The following is a 22,856-nucleotide window of genomic DNA, read 5'->3' as shown; positions in this document are numbered from 1 at the left end:
CCCCAGCACCCAGGTGGAAAGGCAGCTTACAGACCAGCCAAGGCAGTGGTTCCAGTGGAGCCGCGGGAGCACCCAACTCCAGGGATATTCCCACAGAACTGGGGGCTGGTAGACGGCTTTATTACACAAACAGTGCAGAAGCCCAGTGTGTGAGAGAGACAATGAGTACATTACACCTGTACGTACTGTTATGTTTAATGTTTACATTCATGTTTATCAAGCTAGATAGTACATAAACACAGTTTTAAAACCAAACAAATACAAAGGGATATAGAATGAAATGTAGGCTTCCCTCACACCCCTGTTCTGCCTTCTGATTTCCTTTCCCACAATCAACCAGCAACCAGTTTTTCAGATACTCTTCCAGAGATTAAAAAAAATAGTTTTATATACTTATCTTTTCTCTTTCACAAGTGGCAGTAAAATATACTGTTCTGCAGCTTCCTTTTCATACTAATATTGTCTTGGAGATTGTCCCAGCTCAAAATGTGTAATAACAGCCACATAGTGTTCCATTGCCTGAATGTGTACTTTTTTTTTTTTTTTAAAGTTATACAAAATCATCACAGCCAAAAGGAGGCTAACGAGACATGATGACTTGATGTCCTATGATCTTCTGGGACAGAAAAAAGATATAAAGTGAAAACTAAGGAAATACGAATAAAGCACAGACTTTAGCTATTAAAGTATCAATCTTGGTTCATTAATAAGTTTACCATACTAGGGAGTTCCCTGGTGGCCTAGTGGTTAGGATTCCGGGCTTTTAATGCCAGGCGGGGTTCAATCCCTAGTCGGGGAACTGAGATCCCACAAGCCGTGCAGCGCAGCAACAAAACAAAACAAAACAAAACAAAACAAAAAAGGTACACCATACTAATGTCAGATGTTGATAATGGGGACATTTGGGTGTGGAGTTTATGAGAGCTCTGTACAATCTTCACAACTTTTCTGCACGTTTAAACTTGTTCTAAAAATGTTTATTTTAAAATAATTTAAAAACATACAGATGTTGAGATTAACCAAGTATCACTTCATGCAAAAGCCTTACTGACTGCTTAACAGTGCTGGGTCATTATGTAGGTTCCTTAGTCAAACGAGGGAAGTAAAAGTACTTCCCTGAGGCAATATGAGAATTGTTTTACATTTTCAAAGGGTTGTTTGAGATAAAAATGGTGGAACCACTGGCCTAGTCCCACCCTGTCAGTTTACCAGGGGGCAACGGAGGCTAGAAAAGGTGTGACTCGTGCCCGGTCACAGACTATCACCTCAGGTTCTTCCAAGCCCCACGCAGGCACCGGGCTGGTTGGCACTCGCTGCCCACACTGGGCGAATACCTCCCGGGTCTGCTGGGTCAGCAGTGGGTAAGACGACCAGCCGTGTCCTCCCTCCTGGGAGGTAATTTCATTTTAACAGGCTGACATACAAGCTGAAGGAAAGACGCTCTAACGATGGATGTCAGGCACTGGTTAGCAGGGGAAGCCTCTTAGGACCCTTGGCATCCCTCCCCTTGATGCCTCCTAGGAAGGCGGACTGGGCGCGGGCTCACAGGACCCCCGCGACCCCAGCGCAGCCTCCTGCGTCGGCGCCCTTCCCAGGGCTATCCGCGCCTTCACCACTAGAGGGAGCCGCGAGCGGCCCCACGGCGCCCGGCAGTTCCTCCCCAGGCCCGGCCCTTCACCGCAGATCAGACTTCGCCAGGCGAGGCTCGGGCAAGCCCGGGCCACTTCCAGTCCTCAGGCCTCAAGCCCGCTGCCCTCTGCCGCCCCGACCTCGTGCAGGTGCCCAGCACCCTGAACTTCACCGAGGGGCCCATGCTCAGCCCCCCTACCCAACCCTCTGAAAACCCTCCTGTGCTTCGGCTCCCATTTTATAAATTAGGACCCAAAGAGGGTAACGGTCATGCCCAGGGTGACACAGCTAACGTTTGGCAGAACGAGATGCCCAGGGGGGCCTGGTTCTGACCTCCTTGCCTCAGGGGTTCTCCCTCAAAGGGTCTCAAACCCCCTCACTGTAGCCTTCTATCCAGGTGGGGAAACTGAGGCACAGGGCAGCGCTACGTAGGGTATATACACTGTGTGTGGGTGGCTCAGTCTGCCAAGTGTAGGCAGGAGGCTGCACTGGGAGGCCAGCCCCTTGACAGATGAACACAGCAGGAGAGCCTGTGGGGGGTGGAGGGTGCCAGCCTGCCCCAAGGGGGGAAGGGGTGCAGATGCTGGTGACTCTCTCCTGTGGATGTGTGACAGCTGCAGCCTCGGGTGGGAGGCCAGAGACCCCACACGCTAAGAACTTTCACTCACTGCCTGAGGGCTAATCCCATTACTCTCCTGGACCCTCTGGGACCACCCTCCCTAATCCCCTGCCTCCTTCTGGGAACGGTCCAAGGCCCTACCATGGACCCCTGCCAACCTCAGTCTCCTGCAGACCTCACCCCCTCAGGCCCTATCAGCTGCCTGTGCCCACCCATGCCCAATTCCTGTGGAGGTTCGACCTCCTCCACCTGCCTCCCCTGCCAGCCCTGCCCCTGTATGCCAGTCCCTAAGCTGCCTTCCCAAAATGGCCTCCAGCTGGGCTCCAGGTTTTGTGAGCCTCCTTGCCCTTCCCAAGCAGGCTTCTGTTTTAGTTTCTGTTGAAGGAATCATCAGGTGAGCGCTTGGGCCCACAGTGTTTTCATCTGTAAAATGATGTTGATCTGATGATACGGTGAGATGCCATATAATAGCAGGTGTTTAGTGCAGCACCTGGCACGAGGGAAACCCCCAAGGTGTCAGCTGCTGATGTAATTACCATCAGTGGGACGGATATGTCAGCTCTGCAAGGGGAATGGATGTATTCTGTTACCAGAAGGCAGCTCCATGGCCTGGGGGCAGATGTTAGAGGGAGGTAGATATGACTCGTACACTGTCCTCACACTAGTGATAGGAGCCACTATGTACACTGGGTATTGGGCTCTTCCTGTAGGCTAGGTGAGGCCTCTCCACCCCCTCATGAGGTAGGTACTACCCATACCCCCATTTTGCAGTTTGGAAACTAAAGTTAAGAGACAGCTGGGAATTCCCTGGTGGTCCAGTGGTTAGGTCTCTGCACTTTCACTGCTGAGGTAACGAGTTTGATTCCTGGTCGGGGAACTAAGATCCCACAAGCCATGTGGGACAGCCAAAAAAAACCCAAAAAAACAAAAGGCAGCTATGAAGTGGTGGAGCTGGAATCAAACACAGCTCTGACTCCAGAATTCTTTGCGGTATTCTACTGCTTTTCAGGATCCACTTCAATGAGAGCTGATGTTTGAGAGATGCCCACCCCCCAAAAGGTAATGGGGCTTCCCATTTGCCAGAAGCATTCAAGGCAATGCTAAGGGACAACCAGTCAGGAGCCCTGAGGTTCCATTACAGGCCCCAATCCCCCCAGTGTCCCCAGCCTCCTGTTTCCAGGGCAGGCCAGGCCAGGTCACTGCCCCCTCCCCAGCCTGGGCACAGGAGGGGCCCCCTTTGGCCCTCAGCCTCCCTCTCTCCTACCTTCTGCTGCTCCTCATTTACATAAATTATCTCTCCCCAATTATCCATCCAGCTGTCCCAACTGTGACCTGTGAATGAATTAAAAACGGGATATAATTTAATAATGGCTGATTAGAAGGAGATTAGTTGTTATATAAAAAGGAAAAGCCAAGAGCCAGCTAGTTGCCCTTAATCTGAGCCAATACCATCGTTATTCGGGAAAGGCTACCCTGGCCATCATCAGGCAAGGCAGGCATGAGGACGAGGGTTAGGGGAGAGCCCAGGTGGGGCCAGACCACCCCAAAGAGAAGACCAGGGTACTGGGAGCTGGGAAGTTGAGTCCCAGGCAACTCCTGTTACTTCCCTGGGCCTTGCTCCGTCCTTCTAAGTGGGCTTGGGTAGTTTCTGGGGCCCCTTCTTGCTCTAAAGTCTAGATGCCCTCAAATCAAACCACTGGGCTTTCCCAAGGCAGCCACTGCCTCCACAACAGAGCCTGCCCAGCCCCTGCTGGCGTAAGAACTGGGAGTTCAAGAGTCTGGTGCCTCCTAGGAACACACAGCAGCTGGGGATGCGGACCTCCCCAGGAGGGGACCCGGCTGTCTGGGGTAAGTGATAGAGAAGGGACTGGGGTTGGTTGCACCAGGAAGGCTCCATGGAGGAGAGACTGACAGAAACAAAGAGTGTGTGAGTGCCCAGCAGGATCTCTGGGCCCCCTTGCCCTCAGGTGAATGACTGGATGTAGTGGCAAGGACATGTCTCCGAGATTCCCAGTCACCCTTTCAGCCTCAGCTCACGTGCACCTCCTCCAGGAAGCCTGCCCTTGATCTCCCCAGCTTTGTGGTCTCCCCAGTGCTCCCATATTTGTCCACCTGCTTGTGGCGTCCATCTGCTTATGGGGCATTTGTGTCCCCGTTTGTGAGTTCCTCAAGGCCAGGGGCCAGCTTTTTATCTTTACGCCACCAGTGCCAGGTACACAATTTTTGCTCAACAACATCATTGAATAAATAAAGATACCTCCTCCAGAAAGCCTTCTGTGATTGCCCGAGTGTGGGTTCTGTGCTCCCAAGGTACACTGTGATTATGCCTTTAAAAATAAGGTAAGTCGGGCTCAGGCCAGACAGAAGCTCAGGGAGGAGGGGGGCGGTGACTAGAAACTTGGGGGAGGAGCTTGAGCGCCAGCCGCTGTCCCAGTTCTGCCAGCAATCGAGTCTAAGTGTCTGGTTATTACCCTACCGCAGTACGTGCGTGGGCCGCGGTACTAGAGAGGCCAGTGGCTCGCTTGCCCGGCAGGAGTACCTGCGCGCGCTATCGGCAGCAGGGAATGGAAGCGGAGGACGCAGGCAGCTATTCCCTCCAGCAAGCGCAAGCTTTTTATACGTTTCCATTCCAACAAAAGATGACTGAAGTTCCTAGTATGGCAGTGATGAATGAACAAGAAATGCCAGCAGAAGTTCCAGCCCCAGCTCCTGCTCAGGAACCCACACAAGAGACTCCAAAAGGAAGGAAAGGAAAACCCAAAACAACAGAACCAAAAACTCCAGTGGAACCCAAAAAACCTGCTGAGGCCAAAAAAATCTGGCAAGTCCACAAAATCAAAAGAAAAGCAAGAAAAAATTACAGACACATTTAAAGTGAAAAGTAGACCAGTTCAATAGTGTTTCAGAAGCTGAACTTTTGACCGAGACTCTACCGGACATTTTGACCTTCAATCTGGACATTGTGATTATTGGCATAAACCCAGGACTAATGGCTGCTTACAAAGGGCATCATTACCCTGGACCTGGAAACCATTTTTGGAAGTGTCTGTTTATGTCAGGGCTGAGTGAGGTCCAACTGAATCACACGGATGATCACACTTTACCAGGGAAATAGGGTATTGGATTTACCAATATGGTGGCAAGGATAACACCAGGCAGCAAGGATCTTTCCGGTAAAGAATTTTGTGAAGGAGGACGTATTCTAGTGCAGAAATTACAGAAATATCAGCCACGAATAGCAGTGTTTAATGGAAACTGTATTTATGAAATTTTTAGTAAGGAAGTTTTTGGAGTAAAAGTTAAGAACTTAGAATTTGGACTTCAACTGCATAAGATCCCAGACACAGAAACTCTCTGCTATGTTATGCCATCATCCAGTGCAAGATGTGCTCAGTTTCCTCGAGCCCAAGACAAAGTTCATTACTACGTTAAGCTGAAGGACTTAAGAGATCAGTTGAAAGTCAGTGAGTGAAACACAGACATTCAAGAGGTGCAGTGTACATTTGACCTACGGTTAGCCCAAGAGGATGCAAAGAAGATGGCTGTGAAGGAAGAAAAATATGATCTGGGTTATGAAGCAGCGTGCGGTGGTGCTTATAGTGAAAATCCATGCAGTAGTGAACCTTGCAGCTTCTCTTCAAATGGGCTGACAGCTGACAGTGGAGAATCAACTTTCAGTGACATTCCAGATGGGCAGTGGATGACCCAGTCATTTACAGACAAGATTCCTTCCTTTAATAATCACTGTGCGATGCAAGAACAGGAAGAAGGAAACCATGCTTAAGAATGGTGTTTCTGGGCTTCCCTGGTGGCACCGTGGTTGAGAGTCCGCCTGCCGATGCAGGGGACACGGGTTCGTGCCCCGGTCCGGGAAGATCCCACATGCTGCGGAGCGGCTGGGCCCGTGAGCCATGGCTGCTGAGCCTGCGCGTCCGGAGCCTGTGCTCTGCAATGGGAGAGGCCACAACAGTGAGAAGCCCGCGTACAGGAAAAAAAAAAAAAAAAAAGAATGGTGTTTCTCAGCCCTGCTTAAATGCTGCAGTTTTAATGCAGTTGTCAAGAAGTGGCCCTCGGTTTTATTCATATTTTCCTCTGGTGATGTAATCATGGTATAGTAGAATCAACTGTACAGACCTAAGCAGTTTGGAAGGAGAAAGTAGAGTTCTTTGTGTATGAGTTTTTATATTGGAATTAATCATCATTCCAGCTATTTATCAACTATCTTTCATTTATGAAGAAATTGATTTTCTTTTGGGAGTCACTTTTAACCTGTAATTTAAAAATGCAAGAGTCTGCATATTTACACTTGATTATTAACTGTGCGTAAACTTAGATGCACCGTTATCCCTTTCATACGTAAGAAGGGCATGCTAATGATAAGATTCCCACTGGTAAAGAGGCAAATGTGCTGATTTTCATCTGTGAGGTTAACCCTCAGTGGAGTCTCATTTGGTAGTTTTTAGTGGTGTTTGATGGGCTTCCTTAGTCGTATTCACACTCAGACCTCCTTGCTTTACCAGTGGTGAGCGTCTGTGAGAGTTGCTTGGTAGCAGAGTTGGAGAGTATGGCCTTGCAGCAGCAAGGCTAACCCAGCCTTACCTTTCAGGGCCATGAGCCCTGGCTTTGGCCCTCTCACCCCCATGTGCTGGTCCTCTAGTAGGCAGAAACTATTCTGCTGGGATGGTAAGTTCCAGAGAGTGCAGAAGACCTTTTAAATTTTGCTACTTCATCTGTGTTTTACTTGAGAGACATACATTTGATAGGGAAGGAACTGAATTTCTCAGTATCTATCACCATTCAAATTTTATCCTCCTTGGCTTTAAGCATGTAACATGGAAATGATGAGAAATGAACTTTCAGGTTGACTAACAAGATGCTGGAGGTGTTTGATAATCTTGTTTAAACTGGTGCTTTATATACATGAGATGTACTAAAATAAATAATACAGGATTTTTCTTGCTAGGTAAATCGAATAAGCCAGTAATTTTTTTTTTTTTTTTTTTTTTTGCGGTACACAGGCCTCTCACCGCTGTGGCCTCTCCCTCCGCAGAGCACAGGCTCTGGACGCGCAGGCTCAGCGGCCATGGCTCACACGCCCAGCCACTTCGCGGCATGTGGGATCTTCCCGAACCGGGGCACGAACCCGAGTCCCCTGCATCGGCAGGTGGACTCCCAACCACCGCGCCACCAGGGAAGCCCTAAGCCAGTAATTTTAAAAAACTCTTTCTCTTCATCATTGCTATTTGTTACTGTGGACTAAGTGAACCTCGTGGCCAGGTTACTTTGAAGTAATGTATCTTTGTGATTTTCTAATGCATTTTCCATGGTGCTACAAATAGTCCAGACTACTAGGCCTGGTGGATATCAAAGCTGGGTATTTAGAAATGCCAGTTGCATTTACTTCTGATCACCTCTGAATATTCTGATTTTATACCTACCCAGGGAGCATGCTGTTTCTTGATATGAAAATATTTATGAGGTTTTGGTATTTTTCTAAAAGGTTATATAGCCTGTTTTTTTTGTAATAAGAGATACAAATTATTGTTGTGAATCTTCACATGCTTTTTTAGCTGTAGCTATGATGGATTTAATTTTTCCTTTAGTCTAGGTAAAGCTGTGTAAAAGTCATTCATGTTATTTAAATCACATCCTGAACTGCTGTTTACACGGATGTTTTGTGCAGGTGCTTTGAAGTGCCTTGCGTCAGGGATTAGGAACAATTTAATTATTTTTTCATGGGACTATGTAAAGCATGTAACTAGATATTGCTTTGGTTCTTAACGATTATAACCTTACATAGCTTCCTTTTTTTTTGAGTGGAGAAAATACCCTTTAAATTATGACGGACACTCACTAGAGAATGGGTTTGAAGATTTTTTTCAAGTGTACAGTAATGGTGTTTTTCATTAAATATGACAGATGGATGGTAAATGTTGATATACCCTATACACAACAATATGAGACTTTTTCATTGAATAATATTTTAGAAGTTTTTAAATTCATTTGAAACTCTGATGGTTTTTACAATAAAAAATATTGAAGATGGAAAAAAAATAATAAGGTAAGTCACAGGATTTCCCTAGTGGCCTAGTGGTTAGGATTCCAGGCTTTCACTACTGTGGCCCGGGTTCAATCCCTGGTCAGGGAACTGAGATCCCGCAAGCAACGCAACGCGGCCAATAAATAAATAAATAAGGCAAGCCACTTGTGGACAAGTAATATACATAGACCAATAGTTATAGATAAAAATGGATGGATAGACAGAGAGCTCGGAGTCAGACTGCCTGTATATGAACCCCAGGTCCACTACTTCTGACCGCATGACCTTGGGTTCTTCTCAAGGTCTCTTGTACTGTGCCTCAGTTTCCTCGTCTATACAATGGATGTATTTAATATTTCCTACCTCGTAGGGTTTTGTTTTTTAATTGGTCACGCCACGCGGCACGTGAGATCCTAGTTTCCCGACCAGAGATCGAACCCGCACCTCTTGCATTGGAAGCGCAGAGTCTTAACCACTGGACTGACAGGGAAGTCCCCCTCATAGGGTTTTTATGAGGACGACATGGGTGAATAGAGAAAAGCACTTACAACTAACTGTGCAGGGTACATAGTGAGCAATTGGTAAGTACCTGTGGGTGTTGCAGTGCATGTCACACTATTTGGTTTTCTTGCCAGTGGTGAGATCTCTGAAAACAGGACTGGACTCCTCATCTCTGTTGATGGGGTTGGGTGGACAGACAGGCCTGCACGGGGCTATCTCAGCAGTCCTGGCTGCTGCTTTCACACTGAAAGTTCCAAGGGGGCACACGTTGGGCAGGACCAGCACATTTCTCCCACCATTGATGGAGGATCTGCTCAGTGTCAGACCCAGAGTCCCAGCCCTTCCCAAAGAGGCTCACAGCTTTGTGGAGAGCAACACACCCATGAAAGGGGTCTGACCTCATGGTTCAGGTCTGGGCCATGTGTCCCACGTGGTCAGCTTCAGAGGATGTCTGCCAGGCCTGAGCTTGTATGAAGGGGCCAAGCCCCTGGAGGAAACGGGCATTCTGACCAGGGAGGGAAAGCTAGAGTCCTCTGCAGCAGCTGACTTAGGGCCATCAAGGAGCAGACGACAAAGGGAGCACGGTCTGCAGTGCCAGAGGCTGGGAACGGTTGGGGTAGATTCCAAAAAAGGTTGATTTCCTCAGAACATAAGGAGGCGTAAGGTGTATGCGTGCACAGTAAGTGTTTGCTGACTGGCAAACTGAGCTGCTCCAGAAATTTTCAAACGTTCCCAGTTATGAACATCTTGATTCCTTATGCGTGGGGAGGGGCCTGGGAATCTGTATATTTGACAAGACCTTAGGTGAGTCTCATGAACAGGTGGTTTCCTCTGCCATCGCATCCTCCAGGCCCGGGAGCTGCAGTGCCCTCGGAGAACGGGGCTGACTGTGACCTCACCTTGCCCAGCACCCTCTGACATCCCATCGAGCCCCTACTCCACTCATACCCAGCCCAGGACAACCTCCCTGGTGGAGCCCAGAGCATATCCGTCCATACTGCAGCAGGAGGCCTCGCAGGCCAGCCTGGGCTGTGGGATAATTTGATATTCAAATCCTGGCAAAGACCTGCTTCAAATTGCTGCAAATTAAGCTGATTTTGTCCCTCCGAATGAGGGATTTGCTCCTGTGGATCAACCCTTCCGAGGACTTGATGAGGTCAGGATTAGAGCCGGAGGGCCGGAGAGAAAAGCCTGAGGTGGGAGGCTGGAGGGCTGCTTCTTGGTGGGAGGGCGAGCCCGGCCTCTGTGTGTCTCTCCCCAGCCCCGGAGTTAGGGAAGTTTCCCAGAGTCTCAGAACTCAGCTCTTCACTGTGATGCGGGGTCTCTGGGCCCCTGAGGGGCCAGCCTTGCCGCCCCTGGCCCCATCCTCAGGAGAGCCCAGCCCTGTAAAATTCCCAAAGTGGACCACATCTCATCCTTCCAAGCATCTGAGAGCCAGGGCCCAACTGATCACCCCCATTTCACCGATGAGGAAATAGAGGCTGCAAGAGGTGAGATGAGGCTCTGCTGGCCAAAGACGACCTGGACTCAACCTCTGCCACCAACTTGCTGTGTGACCTTGAGCAAAGGGCCTCTGTGAGTCTCCTCGTAAGGATTACTGACAATGCGTGCACAGCCAGACACGTGGCAAGCACGCCATTAAGCATCGGCCAAGGTTACTACCCATACAGCAAGCACAGGCCAAGGCCCTGAAGCTAGGAAGCGGCAGAACAGGGATCAGGACCCGGCCTCTCTGGCCTGACTGAGTCACCGCCCCCCCCCCTCCACCCGCCTTCTCCTGGAGGTCTGCGCCTGCTGACGGCGCCCCTCCCTGGCAGAACCTCATTTCCATCTGTTTTATCAAGGTCTGTACTGTATATTGCAGCCATTTCAAATTGCACCATTAAAGATTTTATGCTGGAGACGTTAAAATTAAAAAGATCTATGTGCAAAGAGTCACAACGAATTTAATCAACTTGATTTAATAGAAAACAGCAAATGGAATTTATGATGCCTCAAAAGACAAGGGAATTTTTTTTTCAACAAAAAATAATAAAAAGCACTTTCTGGAAAACAGAAAGTGGAGTGGGATGGGGGTGGCTCCCCATCTGAGAGTTTATCAGAACCTAATCCGCGGCCAACAACCCCAGTCGGGGCGGTTTGCCCGCTAATCCCAGCTGCCATTAAAATATTAAAGATAAATCTAATCGTCTCTTTATCCAAAATAAGCGACTTTTGTGGAGGAGAAAACATATAACCCTTTGGGAGGAGAATTAGTCCTAATGCATCAAATGGAATTCGGTCCAGGCTGGGGCGAAATAGGGTTTAGAGTCAAATGAGATGGTAATAGAAATAAAGCCCAGAATAACAAATTAAAAACCCTCATTTACACGAATTAAAAGGGCGCACAAAAGGGCTGGAAGCCCAGGCCTACACTCCTCATCCCCCAGGCCCACTCCCCCCTCCCCTGGTCTCGCCTGCCCAGCTCTTCACCCACTCACAGGCCCCCAGGAGAGGAGCCACTGCCTGACCTCATCCTCTCAACTTGTGTCCCGCAGCTTCCTGCGGACTCCCCAGCTTCCCGCGCCGAGCCCAAGTCCAGGCTGGGTTCCTGAAGGCTGACTGAGCCTTTAGGCATCTTTCCACATCCCTGGGGTGGGCTCTGGGGTCAGACAGAACTGGGCTCCTGTCCCAGGACCGCCCCTCACTATGTGAGGTCTTGGTTTAATTTCTTAAACTCCCCAGGCCCCTGCTAAATTCACGGGAAAATGCGGATAACACTAGTCTCCACCCTTACGCAGCCTCTCTCCACGGCCTTGACCTCATTGCTGCCTGCCGCCCTAGCTCCCCTGGATTCAACAAGATGACATCAGGACAGCCCCAGGCAGCTTGGCCACTAAGGGACCCTGGGGAGGTCAGACCTGTGCCCCTGGAAGGCAGGAGAGCTCAGCAATGGGCCAGCCTGGAAGGCAGGGGGGCAGCCAGCAGCCATTTTAAAGAACTAGGTGGGGTCACCCCTAAATTGTCACTCGAGAGGCCTGAGGCCACTCCAGGTCTTCAGGCTTCTCACTAAGCAGCGCTGTGTCCCCTGAGGTTGCCTCAGGGTTGATCTGTGGCTCCTCCTTCATGGTGGGATTTCGGGGGCTCTGACACATACCTCCCCCAACCCGGGAAACCCTCACCTTCGGGTCCAGGTCTGAATTCCCCACATTAAAATCACACTCTCTGCCTTAATAGCAGGATGCTTAGCAAAGGAGACACACTCAAATAACAAAAAAAGAAAACAGGAAAAAAAGAAAAAAAAAAAAAGGAGACACACTCCCCTCCAGGGGATTCAAGGGCCCCTCCCTGAACCATCACGAAGTTGACGGGTACAGACCGGTATGACAAACCCCCTCCCAAGAGCCTGTCTGGACGGCGGGCAGAAGAGGGGGAGAAGGGGGCTCTCATGCCTGAGGCACCCCGTACACACACACAGGAGGGCAGGAATACACCTCTGACCTCCCCCAGCCTTCTTAACAAATCCACTTGAACGGGAAGTTCACGCTGACAGCATTTTATTATGGGATATTAAGTGGAATCGGATTGCGGGGCTAAAGCTTTCCCTGGCTGACTCTCTGTGTTCTGTTGGCCTCCTCCCCTCTGCACCCACCAGAGTCCCTCCTCCCTCTAGGGAGTGCTAGGAGGGGGTCTCTCCTCTTACCTTCTTCAACCTTTGGACTATGACAAGTGGTAATTCTGGGAAATTGGGCTGGGCTGGAAGACGTCCCTGGCCACTTGGGAGTGGGTGACCTTCTCCCCAGGATGACTGACCGCAAACGTGAGGAGATGCTGGATGGGATGGGGTTTTCCCAGAGAGGCGTCCTAAGCCTGAGGTTTGATGGGCAAGTGTTGAGGGAAGGTGGTCACAGGTGAAGGAGCTGGGGTGGCCCGTTGCTGCAAGCTACCTTAGCACATGGGGAAGGGGCTGGATTCCCAGAATAACACACAGTTCTGGGTTAGCAAATAGCACCATTATACAAGGTTGTTGTAAGGATTAAAAGGAAATGTAACATTTGTGAGTGTCTACCACGTACCAGGCACTGTGGCAAGGGTTTTACATGCATTCTCTCACTTAATCCTCACACCTCCATAATGTGGATTCTTTAATTATCCCCATTTTACAAAACAGGAAACTGAGGCTCCCAGAGGTCGAGTAAATGCCAGGGTCTGATCCCAGCCATCTGACTCCAGAACTGTGCTTTCAGCCACTACACCATAATAGCTCATATCAGGTGCTATGCTAGCCACTTATGATACAATGGTCAAGGTGTGAGCTCTGGCGCCAGATGGCTGGCCAGGTAGTACACGGGCTTGTCCACAATTCTTCCCTCCCTGTCTACCCTTGTCGTGCCTTCCCTGGTGGGAGGAGTTTATTGCCCCACTTCATTGCCTTTGGTCTTTGCTATGTGACTAGCTTCAGCCGATGGGATATGAGCAGGTATGACCCAAGCAGAGGCTTTAAATGGGTTTGTGTGCTTTGGCTGCCTCTGCTAGAAGAGCATGCCTTTGGTAGCCACAGTCCCAGAATGAGAGGTACGAGGCAGACCCAGAAGCAACCCACAGGTCACACCCAAGCCTAGCTGCGCCTGGACCCTGGGACCCAGAGCGAGAGATAAACCGCCTGAGATGTGGACATTGTTGTTACACCTTACTTGTAGAAGCCATGGAGTTGCCCTGCTCAGACACAGTTCAGGAGAGAACTAGATGTTCAGGTGCAAGAGTGCAGTTAGCAGACAGCCTCCAGCTGCAGCCTCTTCCAGATCCACAGCAGTGCTGTTTGATTTTTTCCCAGCTTTACTGAGATATAATTGACAGATAACATTGTGTAAGTTTAAGGTGTATAGCATGTTGATTTGATACATTTATAATCTGCAAAATGATTCCCGCCATAGTATTAGTTATCACCTCCATCCCATCACATAATTATCATTTCTTTTTTGTGATGAGAATATTTGAGATCTACTCTCTTGGTAACATTCCAGTATATGATCCAGAATTACTCGTTATCATCACTCACCCCAGTGTTTGAGTGACTGGGCGTGGTGAGGGTCCTAGGGCCTGGCCATTTCTGCCCAACCCAAGCCTTCTTTAGCGGGCAGCCTTTGCTCTGGAGCTCCCCATTAGATTGGCTGAGACTTTGTCAGAGCTGCCTTGTGGTTTGAGGCTCTCCCTGTCCCATCCTGCTCCCCCTCCCCTTTACCTTTCACAGGGTTACCCCCACTCCCACCCCCAATAAACCACTTGCCTTCCTAACCCTGTCTCATTATCTGCTTTCTTGAGTACTTGAACTGACACAGCCTTATTGCCACAAAACCTGACTGTGCAATTCACTAGCTGCCTGACTGTAACCGTACGATGACTCAGTTTCCTCATCTGTAAAGAGAAGATAACAGAAACACCCATCTCATAGGTTTTTTGTGGGTATTGAATAAGATAATCCATGTACAGTGCTGAGCACTCGATAAACGTTAACTGAGATTGCCAGAGGTAGTTGTAACTCTCAATAAATAAATGCTAGCTACATATGAATGATATAGGATAAAATATCAAGTCAACAGATATAAATCTAGGGCGGATCTTAAAAGACTGAAGTGTGAGAAGGGTGGGCAGATGAGTTGCAATTGTGGACAAGTATAAAGCAGAAAAAAATAACGAAAACTTTCAAGTGAAATGGTCGATATATTCTGAGCCATCATTTGTAACCAGAAAAAAGATTTCCAGACTTCTATATGATCTTTCACCTTCTAAATACTTTCATGCTTATTTTCCTCCAAGAAGGCCAGGAATGGCATCACCATCTCCATTTTACGGGTAAAGGGACTGAGGCACAGAGAGGCTAAAAGACTCACCCCACAGCACACAAGTAAGTGTTAGAGGCAGAAGTGAAACCATGTTTGTAGCTCTCCGTGTGCAGAGAATATCGGGCATCATGGAAAAGCACCAAAACAAAAAACTTAGGGGCTTCCCTGCAGCAAAGTCAAGTTGGTGCTACCTAGACCACTACAAAAGCTATTCTAGGGGACACTGGAGAAGTTCTCTAGATAGCACAGAAGAGAAGAGAATCAAGTGAGCATCAAAGTTTGTGAGGTTGGAGAGGAGAGACAGATCCAAGAGGGATTTCTAGCTGTCAGGACTTGGGGATAAGCCAGATCTCTGCTGTGATGGCAAGTCCTTCAATTTTCTCCCAGGTCAAAACATTTGATTTCAAATCCTTCTCCAAGGTATCAGTGAAGTGTCACTTATGGCCTCTAGTAACAGAGACCGGACACCAGTCGTTTAGACACTGGTGGGGGAAAAAAAAAAAGGAAATTTCTTTCTCTCTGTATAAAAAAAGCTCTTTGGGGGCAGTCCAGGGCTGATATGGTGGCTCCTGGGTCTTCAGGCACCCAGACTCCTAATCTTCACTCCACTTTCCTAATGTTGACTTCCATCCTCAAGGTCACCTCACAGCCCAAAACAACTACTGAAGCACTAGCCATCATGTCTGTGTTCCAGACAGGAAGCTGGAAGAAAGGCAGAAAGAGCAAAAAGGGTGTGTGCTAAATGTCTTAAGATTTCTGCTCATATTTCATTGGTTACAACTTTATCAAATGGACACTTTTAGCTGAAAAGGAGGCTGGGAAATGTAATCTTTTATCTATGGACATCACCACTCTGAATAAAATTAGAGTTCTGATACTAAGGCAGAGGAGAGAACAGAAATTGGGTAGGCAACCACCAGTCTCAGCATGCCCATAAACATAGATTTTATTAAGACATCTCTCTCCAAAGCCCTTCTCTTTATTACCCCGTATTATTCATAGCTCAATGGCCCAAATTAGATTTTTAAGGGAAATTAAGGTTCCCAGGTTAAATTGTGTTGGGGAGTAGTGTTAGGTACTATACCCACAACTTTAAAAATTTGGTTTCAGGGTTATGAACAACTCTGTCTAACTTGACCCAAAAAGGAATTTACTAGAACAATACTGAGTAACTCAAAGATTCTCCAGGAGGTTGGGAAACTAGAATCAATGCCCAAAAGCTTGTCACAGTACTGGTCTGGTGAAGAAGCCACTGCCGTTACTGTCCCCTTTACTGGATCCTAAGTGCTGGATCTCCCACTGCTGCCACCACTAACCCTGAGCAAGGAATTCTGCTGCTAATCTGTCACTCTGCAAGTTGGGCTTTGCTGCAACCACACTGCTACCAGAGGAGGTTCTCCCAACAACTTCTGCTTCTTTGTGTCCTTGGCTCCCCATTCAAAGTCCAGGGTGGTTGCTTCTGATTGGTGGAGCCCAGGTCACATGCCATGTTCTAGCTGCAAGAGAAGCTGGGAAAGCAAGTGTCTGGCATTTCCAGTTTTGTTGCAGCACTGGGGCTCGGTCTTCCAAAGAGTCTTGGAACTCATAAGTTGGGAAATTCTCAACCTGATTCTCAAATAGGAATCAGGTTCAGATGATGGACAGCCCACAGAATAATAAATGACTATCACAGGACTTTGTAGATGTTCTTTCACGTAAACCGCACAACAACTCATTTTATGCATGATAAAACTGAAGCTCAGAGAAGTGAAGTAACTTGCCTAAGGTCATGCAACTAGTAAGGACAGAGCTGCCCGCCCCAGAGGGCCAATAAGTAAGGAATCAGGAAATCTGTGGGATCAGACCCTGATGGTGCCTCTTTCCTTCCCCGACTGGATGCAGCATTGCCATGGCTCCCTTGTGCCCACCTGCCTCCTGGGTCTCTGGTAAAGCCACCCTCTAGGACATAGGCCCATCGCCTCCTTTCAGTGATCCTCCTCCAGGCCCCCCGGCTTTCTTGCCATTTACAGTAGCTTAATATTAATGGCTTCTGCAGGCAGCTCTACTGACCACCAGGACCTGCCTGGATCTGAGCCTCCCCCCTGATTCTGAGAAATAGATGGAGGCCGAACTTCTGAGCACAGGGAGATGCCCTTGAGCCAGATCAGGATCCCATGGGAAAAGCTCTGGGCCTGATGAGAGGGCTGCTGGGACTCTAAGGATAACATAGAAGCAGCCATCAGAGAGACTTCTGGGCTCCAAGATCTCTGAGCTTTAAAAATTTACTCTGCCTTAGGGATAGCGCTAGCTGCTTTCAATTTTTTTTTTTTTTTTTTTTTTGCCGTACGCGGGCCTCTCACCGTTGTGGCTCCTCCCGTCGCGGAGCACAGGCTCCGGACACGCAGGCCCAGCGGCCATGGCTCATGGGCCCAGCCGCTCTGCGGCATGTGGGATCCTCCCAGACCGGGGCACGAACCTGTGTCCCCCGCATCGGCAGGCGGACTCCCAACCACTGCGCCACCAGGGAAGCCCTGCTTTCAATTTTTTTTTTTTTTTTTTTTTGGAGTAATCCCCAGTCCATCCTCTTCTCTCCCTCCCCACTGCCACCTTCAACTCCTAAATCAACCAATGCTGCCTCTGGTCTGGATCACACAGTCCACCTCCCTCTTTGTTTCACAACCGCCGGCAGCTTCCCTTCACCCTGGGGATAACATCCAGTGTCCCACGAGGCCCTGCAGGCTTGGACCCCTGAAGACTGGGCTCCCCTTAAAAGCATGCCTGACCATCAGCTCTACCCTCTAGCCTCCCTTAACTTCTCGCTGTTCTTCAGAAGTGCCTAGCTGGTCCTTCTCCAGAACATGGACACCTGCTGTCTCCCCAACCCTGACACCTGCCCCAGCCCCCCACGTGGCTGGCCTCTCACCACTCAGGTCTCTGCCCAAATGTTGACCACCCAGAAACCCCTTCCTGTCCTGCATCTAAAAGAGGACCCTCCTGCTGTCAGTCTAAAACCCCTCACTCTGCTGTGTTTTTCCTTAGCACTTTGGATTCTTAAATTATCCTGTTTGTTTACTTACTTGCCTCTTTGTTAACTGTCTCTCAAACTAGAATCTAAATTCCATGAAAGCAGGAGGCTTTGCTTTCTTTTACCCCACAGTATTCCCATTAAGAGTATCTGGCATACAGTAGGTGCTCAGTAAATACTTGCTGAAGGTTCTTGACTAAATTATCTTGCAACATTCCTGTGGGACAAAACAAAACAAACATCCTCTCAGGGCATCAGGGATGTGGTCCCTGTGTCACTGGCTCTGGATTCAAAGTGCAGGGTGGCTGCTTCTGATTGGTGGAGCCCAGGTCACATGACCATGTTCTAGCTGCAAGGAAGGCTGGGAAAGCACGTGTCTGGCCTCTCCAGTTTCATTGCAGAATTGGGGCTCTGAGACCCATCACTTGAGACTGCAGGGAGACTGGACACAGCCCAGAGGCATGCAGCAAGCTGGTAGTGGAGCAAGTCCTCTAAGCCTTGCTGTTCTCCATGGTTCCACACTGCCCATAGGTGAACACTGGGGAAGAGACAAGGGCGATACATGTGGGATGTTTTTCTTTTCCCTTGAGTGGCTGAGGAATGGTTCCTGCTGAGGGAGGGAGGAGACAGGGAGTTGTGGGCCCCTGAAACCTGGTGGGTGGCGTTCTGCTGGGATACGAGCCTGAGCTGCAGGTGGCACCTGGAACACCTACCTGGTGAAAAGGTTTACAAGACTGGCTTGAAGGTGGTGCCAAGAGTCTATTCCTTCCTTCCCACTCCCTGGGCCCCTCCAAGAAAAGTCCAAAGGGTATAGATTTTTCCTTGGAGAACTAGGAGAAGGAAACCAGCCCAGATGTTTGAGGGAAGGTGTTCTTCGTAGACTGAGGTTCTGGGGATTCACCAGCCTTGACCTCAGTAGCCCTTCTCGACCCTTTCTGGTGTCCCTTCCTTTTCTCTCTGCCATTCTCGGCGGGGCAGGATGGTAGCTCGAGCATTGCTGGGGCATCGCTTGCCTGCCTGTACCCAAGCTCCCTTCCTCTGTTTGAGGCTCTGGTTCCATCTTCAAGGAAACAAGAACACGGTGGATTTGGACTCTGGTTGGCTCTTAGCAGCTGCATGTTCCTGGGGAGGTCACCTAGCCTCTCTGAGGTTGCTTCTTTTTTTTTTTTTTTTTTTTTGCGGTACCCGAGCCTCTCACTGTTGTGGCCTCTCCCATTGCGGAGCACAGGCTCCGGACGCGCAGGCTCAGCGGCCATGGCTCACGGGTCCAGCCTCTCTGCGGCATGTGGGATCTTCCCGGACCGGGGCACGAACCCGTGTCCCCTGCATCGGCAGGCAGACTCTCAACCACTGCGCCACAAGGGAAGCCCTGAGGTTGCTTCTTCATTTGAAAAATGATATACATCTTTCAGGATAGTTGGGAGGATTTGTTGAGACAGTGTGAAAAAGTTCAGAACTTAATAAATGTTCATTGTGTATAACTTAAATGTGAATCAAAATCACTCCTGTTTTTCTCGTAGCATCAGCTACTTACTGAACAGGGGAGATGGGCTATCTGGCCCAGTGTCTGATGAGAGGAGGATGAGAGAGCTGGAGCTCAGGGACTCTGCCAGGACAACTGTCCAGCACAACAAGACAAAGTGTACTCTCAAGGGGTAAGCCCAAAATACACAAGAGCATTAAAAAAGTGAAACACATTCGTGGGTGACAGATTCATAATGGGATTATTGATTCAAACACAGATCCTTTCTCTTCCTTGCATTTTCCACCCTCCTCCCTCCAAAAATTGTTGCTGACGGCTGGGAGGCGACTCAGGGAAGAAGCTAGCAAGAGACAATGACTTGGCTGCAACTGGTGCTAAAAATGACCAGCATCACAGCAAAGGAAGGAGATGGCATCATCCCTCATCCCTAATCTCCCTCCCTGAGCCTTAGTATCTTAGCTGTAACAAGGGGGAAAGAACTTGAGAAGTTGAGTGGATTCAATGCCATAAGGGGTCTGACACCCATTAATAATAGTAGTAAGAATCGTGATGTCTGGAGTCCCCAGGGCCAGACACCATGTTAAATGCTTTAAAAACAGCAGCTCCTTCAATCGCTGGCCCAAACTCCATGAAGGCCGGGACTAGGTCTGTCTTGCTCCCTGGCATATTGTCAGTCCCAAGTATAGTATCCTCCTGCATGATGATGATAATAACCAACTCTCCCAGGAACCTTATTTTGTAAACTCACAGTATAGCCTTATTCACCATTTTCAGCACTGCACATTTCTAATCTTCATGACAGTTCTAAGTTCTACCATTATCCCCATTTTATGGATGAGGAAACTGAGGCACAGAAGGAAAAGAGAAGCCGGGTAACTTTCCCAAGGTCACCAAGCAAGTGATAGAGCTGGAGTCTGAACCTAGAAAATCTGTCTCTAGAGACCATGCCCTTGCCCCCCTGTGCTAACTCAGGGGGTCAGGGAATGCTCACAAGTCCAGTGTCAGGCTGTTTTATAGATAAAGCAATAGAAGCTAAGAGGGAAGTTAAATGATTGGCTCTAAGCCACAGAGCCATTAGGTGACAGACCCAGGATGTGGGTCCAAGGTGACCAAGCTAAATGCCTCTGAAAGGGTACAGTTTACTCCCCCAGGCCAAGCCCTGGGGGCCAGCCTTTCCCTGTAGCCCCAGCCCTGCCCCCTGCGACCCCAAGTCCACAAATGTCCTCAGTTTTGGTCTGACCTCAGCTAGGCAGCTCAGAGACAGCCCTCCAACCAGGAGTCCTTCAGGAGTCCAATTCCAAGGCTGGGACTGGCTGCAGGCTGACGCTGGGCCCTCCCTTCATCTGTAGCCTCTGGCGAATGTGCCTCTCAGAGGGCCTGGGGCTGTCCCCATTCCCAGCCTCCTAGGGCAGGGTGGAGACTGTCTCGCTGGGAGTGGGAACTGGCAGCTTCACATACAGTGTTTGGTCAAGAGATTTTTCATCCTCCTCTCCTGGCAAGGCAAGAGCTGGGTTTCCATCACTCACATGCTTGCTTTCCATCACTCACTTCCTTGCCCCTAGGCTGGCGTCTGGCTCATGGTGGATGTCCCATGATAAGTCAGGGATATGATAGCTGCCGTTAACAAAACTTCTCCATTCAACTTCCCAGGGTAGGCTGGCATGTAGAGGAGTCCGAGAGAGGGATGGAAACAAAAGAAAACAGCTTTTGACACCAGACTCATTTGAGGTTGAGTCTGGCCTCTCTCTGCTGCTTACAAGCTAGGTAGCTTGGGACAAGTCACCTAACCTCCCTAGGAACTTAAGTTTCCATATTCATAAAATGGTGATAGAAATTCTCATCTGGAAGGCAAAGCCACTGCTCTGCACAGCTCTAGGGGGCATCATTCACACGGTTGTCTGTGTGAGTGGTGACACACGGAACCCAACTCCATAGAATAAAGGCAAAAGATGCCCCGAGACTGCAGATCCCTGAGTCTGTACCTTGCAAGTAAGAATAGGTATGTGAACTTTCGAATGTGGAACCAAGATCCTAACAGGGCCCTTGTGAAGACCTGATATTATGCTATGGAAAGGGGCTGGGGAGCGTGGGTGTACAGTAGGCATGGCATTATTGTGGGATAAGGAGGCGGCCCTTGGAGTGAACAGTGCCCCGCTCCCAGACACCTGCCGCACTGAGGGATGTACCTGCCTAGTTCTGGATCTTGTGTGGACCAGCCCAGAGCAGATGAAGACCCACCTCACAACAGCCCTTGAGGCAAGGCCTCAGCTTCCATGTCCTATAGGGTTTCTTCTTACTTCTCAGTTTGGCCTCACGGCAACCACAGAGGGCACTAGATATCCTGGCAGTGGGCTGGGAGAGTTAGGGGGTTTCAATCTATTTGGGGGGTTGCAGTTGACTAGCCCAGAAATTCTGAATGGAATTTCTCCCCAGCCTTGCTTTCCAGTCTCTGCCTAAAACAACTCACCCTGTCTTTATTTCCCCTCAGAGGGTGCCTTCAAGTCAAGACAGCTTTATTAGAAACCTACCACTGTATGCTATGCTAGGCACAGTGGAGAGGAAGGTGCCAAGGTAGATAGACAGTCCTTAGTCCCACAAAGCTCACAGAAGAATTAGCTGAGGAGGTGGAGTGCAGGGACTCCGGGGTCCATGGTGCACGTACGTGTGTGTGTGTGTGTGTGTGTGTGTGTATGTATAGAATCACCTTCACTTAACACTTGGACCCAAGGGAGCCATCCTCCCTGAAAGCAAGGAACCAGTAGCTCCACTGCCCACCTTTAGAATTTAAGCTTTTCTTGTTTCTCCAGGTGAGGGTCCTGCCTGCCTAGAGCAGTTCCCTGCAGCCTCTCACCACTTTTCAACTGGCCCAGCTGGCTGCACTTCTGCAGCTTCCAACACAGGAGTTAGTCAAGGGATCCCCATCGAATGGGCACAGAAGCTCACCTTTTAATTGCCTCTCACACCCTCCCTTCTCCCTCCTCCTTCCCTCCACTTCAACAATGCCATCCGCTTCATTTGTCTGTTCAGTGAACTCTGAGGTATAGCAGACCCCCTGACTTGTCTATCTGATTTACTGGGAACCCCTAGCTCCTTGCTCAGAGCTCGTAAGGGCTCAATACATATTAGTTGAGTGAATGGTTAGAAGAGTAATGAAATCTTTCCATGGAAGTTGGCGACCCTTCATGTTTATTCTAGGAAGATGTTCAGGTGTCCACCGGTGTTCTCCAAAAGAAGTCACCACCACTCTTCTTTCCCTCCAGGAACCCCTACTCCTGACCCCTTTATTCATTCATTCATTCATTGGGCGACATTTATTGAGTAGCTCTTCTGAACTAGGCATTGCATCCTGTGCTGGGGAGACAAGCTTTGAGCTCTCCCACCCCATCTCCCTCTTCAAACCCCCTTCTTTCTCCCCGTTGCCACCACACACCCTGCCCAGGACACTTGCCCCTTCCTCATTCTGCCTTTTTCGGAGTGGTCCCATATTTGGGTTTCTTTGACCCCGCCAAACCTGTATAGGATTGAGGGAGGGAGGGAGGGAGGATGGGAGGGAGGCAGCAGGACTCCCAGTCTCTAGCACCTGCCCTCAGTCCATCCTTCCACCCCACCCCAGGGACTGTCCAAGCCAGCTCTGCCCAGAATCCCTAGCCGCTCAGCCTCCTGGAACGGCCCTGAACCTTGTCGTCTCGTCTCAGCCTCTGGGGGCCCTGCCCATGGGCGTCCTGCAGAGCCCACCCGGTGCCTGGCCCCCAGCGCCC

The 22,856-nt window shown here is 49.4% G+C and overlaps 1 pseudogene; it reads left to right on the top strand.

Moving 5' to 3' along the window:
• The first annotated feature begins 4,812 nt into the window (after nucleotides 1-4,812).
• Nucleotides 4,813-6,032, top strand: LOC132419495 (G/T mismatch-specific thymine DNA glycosylase pseudogene; annotated as a pseudogene).
• Nucleotides 6,033-22,856: the final 16,824 nt, after the last annotated feature.

This window comes from Delphinus delphis, chromosome 2 (genome assembly GCF_949987515.2).
Source record: "Delphinus delphis chromosome 2, mDelDel1.2, whole genome shotgun sequence".
In the NCBI taxonomy this organism is placed as follows: Eukaryota; Metazoa; Chordata; class Mammalia; order Artiodactyla; family Delphinidae; genus Delphinus; species Delphinus delphis.
This window is presented reverse-complemented; position numbering and strand designations above follow the sequence as displayed.